We start from the raw sequence: 10,011 nt of genomic DNA on the forward strand, positions 1-10,011 counted from the left end.
AATTACCATTTATATTTTCTAAAGTGGGCTTTGAGGGGAAAAAAATAACTGTATGAAAACTGTTCTAGAGGGGAAAATATACAAACATGCTCCAAGTCAGCAAAAAATGCCTGCAAACTTTCAATGAAGTGTTATTCTGCAGGGACATCTACAATTTTATGGGATGCAATTTCACAGTTCAAGCTTGGTTTGCCATGTGTGGAGAGCAGGCTGATTGCATCAGGTGGTGGATCATTGTTAACTCATTGCCACAGAGGACATAAATGGCTTTCCCCACAGAAGTCACTAACAGTGACATGGTAAAGTGGTTTGGCCAGGCTGGTATTGGTGAAGGGAAAATTCTCAGAGCTGAAATACGAAATGAGTGGAATGAAAAACATAGATTTTTTTTCTTTTCTAATTAAGGTCTTAGGATTTTTGTAGCAATGACATGCTTTACAGTTTAAGAACAATTACTCTCTCCTGTCCTCTCCAGTTGCAGGGCACCATTTGCAACTTCACTATTCAAAATATTCCACAGTTTTCCTTCAAAGTGCTTTTAAAAGTCCTTCTTCCCTCCCATCCTAAATATTCATTGGTGGGCCACTGGTAAACTTTGAGTTTTTAGCTAACTGCCAGTTCCAGTAATTCCTGTATCCTGAAGGACTGTTTTGTGGGATATGAATTTTATTCTGTATTTGCACAATAACAATTTTTGTCCATAAATATGATGAGCCAGACTAATGCAAAATATAAATTCGTATAATACAGTAAGCCAGCTGTACTGGCCTGAAAGTTTATCTCTGTATTATTCAAATACAGATATTGACATATAGACCTAGTGTAATGAATCATCATATTTTGACAAACTGCATAGAATAAGATATAGCAGCTGATTCTTAGGAGATGAATATAATGTGCTGAAACAAGTCATTCCCCTAACCTTCTGCCTGACAGGAATTAATGGAAGGCAGATACGAGAGAAGATTGTTTGTCAAAACCAATATGGAGGCCAGCATTTATATTTATCATGGAAGCAGGATGCTACAATTTTTAGAAGAATTTCTGAACTTGCTTGGAGTGATATTTCTTTGTGTTAATGCCACTGATTTTCTTACCCACCTCTGCTCTCCATTTTCCTCTTTGTATCCCAGAAACATTTCCAGTGTATGCATATTTCGCAGAGTGTTGTAAATGTAACCCAAACCTGCAAGTTATTTTCAACATAGTGTTCAAAACTTCTGAACCTTGATTACATGAACCTCTGCTATTCAACTTGGCACGGGCTCACAACAAGATGTAATCCCAGTGATTCCCTGTGTCCAGGTAAAATAGTGATGTTGCACTAGCGCTCCCTTAAACCATAGAAACAGAAATAGGTAACTGCTGTCCCTGCACTGGATCATGGGCCATCAGACACATGATAAAACAGAGTGAAGCTACTTGGCTAATACAGTAAATATTGCAAGACTACAGGCAGGGAGCCAGGTCATTCGTAAAAGTGTCATGGGATGAATAAAAGAGCAGATGACAGACAATAGTCATGGAGGCCAGAGGACCACACAAGCTTGAGACAATACTAATAATGATAGGAATTATTAATATTTTTGTTAGCATATTGACCAAGACAAACCACAGCATCACAAAAGCTTAGATAGGCAAGCCAGTCTACTTGGGGGGATTAGTTGCCTGTAATGAATCCCCTGCCTGACCAAGTGTGCAAAGAGATTTCAGAGTTATTGCAAAGCATGGAATTCCAATTGTGTTCTGGAAGTGCTCTAATTTAGAATTAATAGTGGGACATTGTGGGTCATAACCTATTACAGTTTTCAACAAGCATGTAGCTACTCACTTTTCAGTCTTTCTGACAACAAATTACTGATGAGAAAAGATGGAAACTGAGGACATATCTGCACGTGACAACCTGATTTAATGTTGAAGGGATCAAAGCAGAGCATAAGAATATCCTCAGTGGGTTTAACCAAAGAACCACCTAAGATGTTATCTGAAAGTGGCCAAAAATGGATAACACCTTTGGATAAATGACTATAATTTTGTACTATACTATAATTAATGAAATCATAGTTAAAGTAGTAGTTAATTAATTTCTAGCAATCTGCAGTTCATGTATTTCCCTAATCATGGAAACTTTCTTTGTTCTGAATGGGTATCCATGTCTTGTCCTTTTATTACTCTATTAAATACTTTTGGGAAACCACTTTGGCATCCATGACGCGCTGTGTCAGTAAGTGATTTAACTGTACTTTCAGAGAAGAATATCTCATTTCATTAATTTTCAACATACTGCCATAGCTTATCATGTGATGTTCCCTAATTCTAAACAGACATATCTGTTGCAGCTTTATCCCCTCCAGTTGTATCTTTGCTATGTGCTTTTAATTATGCTGTAGCTTGATTAACAAAATTCACTGCAAAGGTTGTCAGTATGACATTTTTCATGGTGTTGGTAACAGAGTAGACTCCAGATATATACATCCTCCAAATACAGGGATGCATATTAATTGTCATCAGACAGTATCAACAGGACAGCATCCCACTGATGAGCAGCAGAGGACAAGGAAAAACTGGAAAAATCTCTGTTTTAAGGTGGTCTGGAAAGTGGTTTACATTTCTGCACTACAGACACATCATGGAAGTAGGAAATGCATGCAATTAGCGTCGTAACTGAGAACTGAAGCTGAACCCCATTCCAAATTAATTGTATACATTTCCCACTTCCATGATATGGGCATTCACCTAATTCAAGCTGTCCTAAGGTTCAGGAAGGATCTGACAATATTTGCGTGGCTGAATTTACTGGAAAGATTTTCAGATAATTGTGTACTTTTGAAGAGAAATAGTGGTACTGCAGGATATTAATACAGGTAGTTGAACTGGGATTTCACTGAATTAATTGTTTGTGTTTTTTATATGCTTGTTTTATGCTGGCAAGTGTTCTTGCATTGAGGGAAAACCAAAATACAATCAGTTCCTAGTCACACTTTTATGCTATTGATTTTGTAGACTTCTGTCACATCCTTCCTAGGGCATCCTTTTTTCACGTTGAAAAACCATAGTCTGATTATCTGTTTTGTGTACAAAAACTATTCCACATGTTTGATCTCCCATATTTCTCTTCCTTGAAATTTTCCAGTTCTTGTATTTGGGCCCAACGTGGCACACAGCATTCAAGCTATCTGCCACCATGTGTTTATTCATAATGATGAAATAAGGATGACTTGCACTTTGTTCTTGCTGTCCTTTTTAGTAGATCCAAAAGGTAATGTACTTTTACAAGTCTCTTCCTGATTAGCAAACTTACACTTTCCCCTTGCCATTATTTGACTAGCTGTATCTAAGATCTTAGGTATCAGTGATTTATGTAGAACCTCAAACAGAATTGATCACAATTTCATATTTCCCATTAGCAGCCTCTAGGACTTTGGTGGCATTATGCAAGTGGTAAGAGCTTCTTAATCATATCTTGTTTTAAATGATAATTGCTTTGTCAGAAGTACTAACTATATGAAATACAAAAGACATCTTGCTAGTTTCCCAATTCCCACAGTTATCTTCTATAAAGGAAAAACTAGATTAATGTATGATTGTTGAGTAAATGCCTCATTTTAAACATATTGTACCTTTTAAGATCCATTTTCTGTATGATTCTCTCCATGATTTTGGGTGGAAAAAAGTCCTAATTCTAGGTGAGTTCCATGAGAAGAATGATTTCAAGAGGAGTTTGCTCTAAGGTTTTGAAATCATTTGGATCTGAAGCTCCCAGTGAGACTGAAAAGGGTAAAGTTGAAACTGTGTGGACTCAAAAAAAGAAAAAATGCACAGATAAACTCTCCATGAGAGCAACCTCTTGAGTTTCAATGAAATCTAGTGACAATGAGCTCAGATAGTTTCCAAGTCCCCAGTGCTTTGCCTGTAGCACGAAATTACCAACTCTATTTTCATTCTTACCTCGACTTGGTTTTCATGGTTCATTGTGCAAGAATGAACAATGATTTCTTTTGTCAGTCATCCAACTGAAAATTGTTTTGCTTATTATTCAATATAAATTGTTCCTCTGCTAAAACATAAGATATCAGCATGTGAGGATTTATTACCCAATTTTACCTCTCACAATTCTAAAACATGAGAACAGTACTTGCTGCTTCAGTAGAGAATGAGAAACATGGTAAAAGGGGGAATGTAGGTTTCTGTTCTGTACAGAGACAGTATTAAATAGCTCCAAAATTTGCTATAGTTCATAGCATTAACTCTGGAAATCCATTACTTTGGAAGAGGATTATTGAAAAATGCCATCTTCATATTGAATATGAAAGGGTAAATTTTCAAAGTGTTGTGGTGAAATAGCAGGCAACATCCTTTTGACTCAGCATCCTTTGAATAGGAAATTCCTAATATAGGACTGGAAAAGGTGCAGCTGAAGTTATGCAGACTGAACATAGCATATGACATCTGAGTGAAGAATGACCTCTGAGTTACAACTAAGTCTGGCAATCCAGCTCTAGGAATTTAGAAAGGTAGTGGTCTTAAGTTTTATCTTTAAACATTCCACAACTAAAATCAAATTATTCTTGATCACATATGTGGACAACTGAGAGTTTGATCTGAACCTGGTAAATTTAAAGACCTTTAGTTATAGTGAGGTTGCCTTTTGCCTTGAGCAGGCCCAGACGGTATAATTATCATGCAGTAGAAGTAGATACCTTACCATTGCTATGAAACTCCTTAAGTTATAGCTGTACCGTCACTGTTGTGTGACCACAATGAGAGATAAACACTTCTCTGACAAAGAAATCCAATAAGAGCTAAAACCACTAAACAAATTAGCTGTTTGTGATCTATTGAATGTATCAATGGAAGAAGATTTTTGGTCTGAGTTGTAAGAGACAGAAGAAGGAAACTGGTCTTATTTTCAAATATTTTTTGTATATTTTGCATTGAACAGTTACTTGATAGACATCATAAACTATTATTGAAGAATAGCCAAAAACCAGAACTGTTTGATTGAAATCTCCTGTTGCTAAGCTGTAGAATAAAGCCTTTCTCTTCTGTATTTTCTTTCCAACCAATGTGTTTTGAAGTTTTTTTCTTAACATTGAGACAGGTTCAGCAGAAAGAGTAGAAGTTATATTTTTATCCAGTTAATAGTTCGAAGAGCAAACCATGTAAACTCCTCTGGAGCTGCATGGAAGGACGACTATGGAGTTCGAGCAAAGAACCTGTTTTAAGTTAAGGTGTTCTCACTTTGTTGTCTGTGCTGCCTGTCAGTCTCAGGAACCAATTGAAAAGGGTTTTTTCAGAAAGAGTAATTTTGGATTGGTTGTAGAAAACCTCTGTACTTTTGGAATGTCTTTGGAAATTTACTGGGGGACTAGTTTTCAGCTGACCACTGTCATAAATGCTTTCTCTTGGAAGGTGCCACTACTCAGAATAGCACAAACTGGTGCACAGAGAAAAACCACTCTGGAAGATGTCATGTGGGTGTTTGGGCTCAAAGTATACAAAGTATACAAAAAATACACAGAACTGAATGCTAGAGAAATTTTCACAGCAGTAAAAATCACTGATATTATAAACTCCATGTTTAAATTTTTAGGAAGACATGTCTGTTTCAGGGAGCAGCAAGAACAGGTTCCCTTCAAGGGGGAGGACAAGTCAGGAGTCAAAAGTGACCTTCACAGAGGCAGGGTCCTCATCAGTTAGGCACTATGTCCTGTGAGGTCTGAACAGGATCAGGCTGGTAATAGTGGCAGGCTTCACCAGGACAAAACTTGTGGATGCCCTTGGAGTTCTGACATAAGGACACTATAATCTGAGCAAAGCTGCCATGAGTCTAAATCTTACTAGCTTTTCTTTCTGTTAATTTATTGTGGTATTAGTTTAACTTCAAGCCAGTGATGAAACATCTAAAAACTGATGACAATTTATATTTGGATCCAAATGCTCTTATCATTATGGGCTGATTACTTGAAAACAGACTGGAATTTTGTGCTTTGTTGCATCTCTTCAAAGCAAATTCAACCCATGTGTCCTCAGGCAGGTTTGCAAATGGATGTCACTTGAAGGATTCTTGGTTTCAGTGGCAACAATTCATGGTATCAGAGGATGCCAAAAGCAGTACCCAATCATTCTTATTTAAGTTGCATATTTCATCACTGTGAATTTGTAAAAGACAACAATTCCCAATACTTCTGCAACTCTTGAACTGAGATTATTTGTACCCCATCTGCTGAGTCCAAAGCAATAATTAACTAAGCACACTATTTCCTGAGCAACAGATAATTCTGGCAGAAACAAAAAGGTTGTTTGGCATGACTAAAGGTATCTTTTAGCAGAGATATATTATCAAGGCCTTGATTTCCTATAATCAGTAAAATTCTAAAGTGCCATAGGTGTTTTGGCTTGATTTCACTGGTTAGGAAACACCACTGTAAAGACAGCATATTACTGCATAGGTCTCGTTATATAAACTGTAGATATTAAACTGAAACAGATGTGTTGATTTCAGTTTGGCTCAAAACACACACAAGAAACTAATGTTTGCCAAATGGAAAAGGATAAAAAGCAGTTGATAAAATGTTATTTTCATGCATCTGAGATAATTACAACCAGTAGGCAGTGAAGCAAAATTAAAATCTATAAAGAATAAGCTGGCAGTAGCTGCCAGTAGATGCTATGGAGGGAGGTAAAATCCTTGTCAGAGAACCAAGGCAGTAGACAAGTACAACTATGTAAGGAAAAATTGCATTTTCGATATGGCTCATGACATAAGGTTTAATAGTAATTTATGATAACTTTCATATCTACAGAAGGTATTAATGGTTGTAACATTAGCCTTCTTTTTCAACTCTATCCATAGTATTTCACTTAATGACCTTGTGCAGTGCTATGTCTCTCATAAGTAAATACTTCTCTTTCTAATTGGAATTTATTGCCTTTTAATTTGCAATTCTATGTTGTTATATGATGGGAGAAGTTTAATAAAAGGAGAGATTGATCAGTTTATTACTATACTAGTAGCAATTTTGTATACCTCCATCAAGTCTCCTGTTACTCTTGTTCTGTCTGGGTTAATCTCTCATCCGATATAAATCCCACTTTATCTCTACTCTGAAATTCATCAATCTCTGCTTTATCTTTCTTGAGACTGCGTCAACTACAACTGAGCTCAATATTACGAGTCAGAATTGATCATTTTTATATGGTGCTATATATTTCCTATATTGTTTCTATCAATTTTAAAATGCAGTATTTTAAAGTAATTCTTAAAATGTGGCATTTTTCTTTAAGGCAAGAAGTCTTCTTAGAAGTTCCAGCACGCAGAGGTACATGCAAATTGAATTTTTGTTTTGTCTTTTCAAGAATTCTTTTTCATAGCAACACTTTGTTTTCCTCAAGAGTTGAAAACTAATGAGCTCTGTCAAATTGGACAGCATTGTGTCTAGGAAGCTGTTAGAGGAAACACTGAATAGTTAGTGAGCTAAAACCACAGCCACAATTTGCTGTTGATGTTCCAAGGCAGGCAGTTACTGAGTTTATCTGCAAGATAACTCTTAAACAGAATATATTTAGCTAGTTAGATTCAATAACAGAGAATCACATTTATTCAATGGAGTGGGCAGAATTATATTTTGAGTGATGGTCTAGGGAGAGTAATAGAGTGTGTGTTAATGTTATCAGTTTAGAAGCAGCCATTTTTCTGATTTGGGGTTCTGAGTATACTCACTGTGATGTGGAAGCAAGTCAGTAAAGTATCTCAGTGTTTAAATAGGACTCAAAACCACCTGAGAGTCTAAAGGAAATCAGTAGCAGATATGTTTGGAAAAAATTAACAGAGACTTATATGCATCTTAAAATGGATAGATATGGGCTTGGTGCTGTAGACAGATCTGCCTTTCTCCTGTGTGTTCTTCATTTGGAGTCCAGTACAAAATGTAGATCTGTATGTTAAGTCTACTTCAGCCTATGTCTTATACTGATCTCACATAGAAGGGCATGCCCTGCATGTACTAAATAAGCATAATGCTGGGTTTTTCTTTACTCAGTGGGAACAGAATAATACAAGGGTGATTTTCAATTTACTGCTGTTCAGAAACTCGTGACTGAAAACTACTACATGTTCAGTATTTATCCAAACAGGATGGCACTATATAGAGATGTTTTTTAGAACACTAATGTGTTCTGTCTCTGATGGCTGCTCTAGCCACATCTCTGAAGGGTTTAAAGGATTTCTTTTTTTAGAGTTTTATGATGGATGTTTTCCAATAAGAGACATTTACATGAACAACTATAAATGTGTCAAGACAAATCTTACTCTGAATCCAATATGTAATGTTACTGTTTCTTTCAGTGCTTGATTTACATTTTGACAATGACTACCTACTAAATCAATTATTTCACTTTGACCAAAATGTTATTTTATTGGTAATATTTGTAGTTCTATTATATTTCTCAATTTGTTCTATCTTCTTTTCTAAATCAGTCTCAATATAACAAAATAGGAAAAAACTATTACAGATTTTTTTTTTTGTTTGAATCAACTGCAGACACAATTTTGTGCTAAGCAAACTGACATAATGATGAGACAATTCATTAATTGATGGTACTATAAAGCTTTCCATTCTTTATAATATTTAGTTCTGTTTAATAAAAGCAACTTGTGAGCAGCTGATCATAAGAAAATGAATGATGCCTAAAAGCTATGTTGGAACAGTCATCCCACAGTCTCACATCTTTTTTATTTTTTTATTAGATCTATAATTAATCCTCACTTATACCAAATGTGTGTGACTCAGACACACTGACAGAGGGCTGATGACAAAACATGTTATTGTTGATGCTGTAAAAGATGCACTATGAGCATCTTCCAAGGTTTGGAGAGCACCCCCTTGTTCAAGCTGTTTACTCAGTAATCGCAAAATCACAAGAACTGTCTCAATGCACTCTTCAAAGCAATCTTTTTGTTTAAAAAAATATTTTTTAGGATTAATACAGTCCTTGATGAAATTCCAGGAATAGTTCTTTCCCTATTTGCTGGATATTTTTTCTATATTTAGGCCATTGGTAAGAGTAGCTAGCTCAGGTAAAGCAGCTGATCAGCCAGGCTTCATGTCTCTATTTACATCCCTGAAACCCTGGAGGACAGAAAAGTCTTTTAATTGGTGACTCAACCTCAGTAGGAACATGCTTTTAGGAAATGAGGCCTAGACTGTTCCCTTCACACCGGGCACACTTGCTCTGGTTGCCATGGTAATCTGCTGGAGCATGCTAGGTCCAATGATGTGGAAAACAAGATGGCTTCCTCATTTGTTTAGCCTTAAGGAAAATTACAGATATTAACAAATCATTACAGGGCTAACAGACACTCTGAAGACCTGACCTAAATAAACAGCATCTTGTCAGATTGCTAATAGCTGCCCAAGTTTTGCCTCTGTGACTCTCCTGAAAGTACTTAGCTAATGAATGTTTTATTACCCTAAATATTTGTTTCTCTCTACCTGCAAGTAAAATTCTGTACTTTGAATGTTAGGGTGGACCTCCTATTCAGCGAGGTGCATTTAATTTGTCAATCATTTGGAAAGATATTTAAATGTTAAAAAAACAACTGACACTTTTGTGCATACAAAGCCAAAACAATGGGTTGTTCTTGTCACTGTCTCCTGGGAAGGATTTTTTCTATTTCCCAGAAAGCTCTTCCCTGGTGCAGAGCGGCTGACATGCTCCTCGTGGTGGTAGGCTGAGGTCTCAGCCTTCTTGGCCTCCGCAGGGCTGTGGAGGGTGATGTGCCTCTCAGAGAGGAAATATTCCATATAAAGTTGGTGCTTTGAGGAGGGGGAAAGAGGAAAATTAAAAGCAGGCATGAAAAAAAGGCATAGTAACGAATGAACCCATCTGTTAAAAATATAGGAGGAAGTGACAGCCAAAATCTGTAACTGCAGATACAATGGTGGTAGGCTCATGAGGGGAACCGCAAGGTCAGTACAAGAAAAGATTACGTCTTTCAAGTTTTTCCAG

This window comes from Ammospiza nelsoni, chromosome 3 (assembly GCF_027579445.1).
Source record: "Ammospiza nelsoni isolate bAmmNel1 chromosome 3, bAmmNel1.pri, whole genome shotgun sequence".
Classification (NCBI taxonomy): Eukaryota; Metazoa; Chordata; class Aves; order Passeriformes; family Passerellidae; genus Ammospiza; species Ammospiza nelsoni.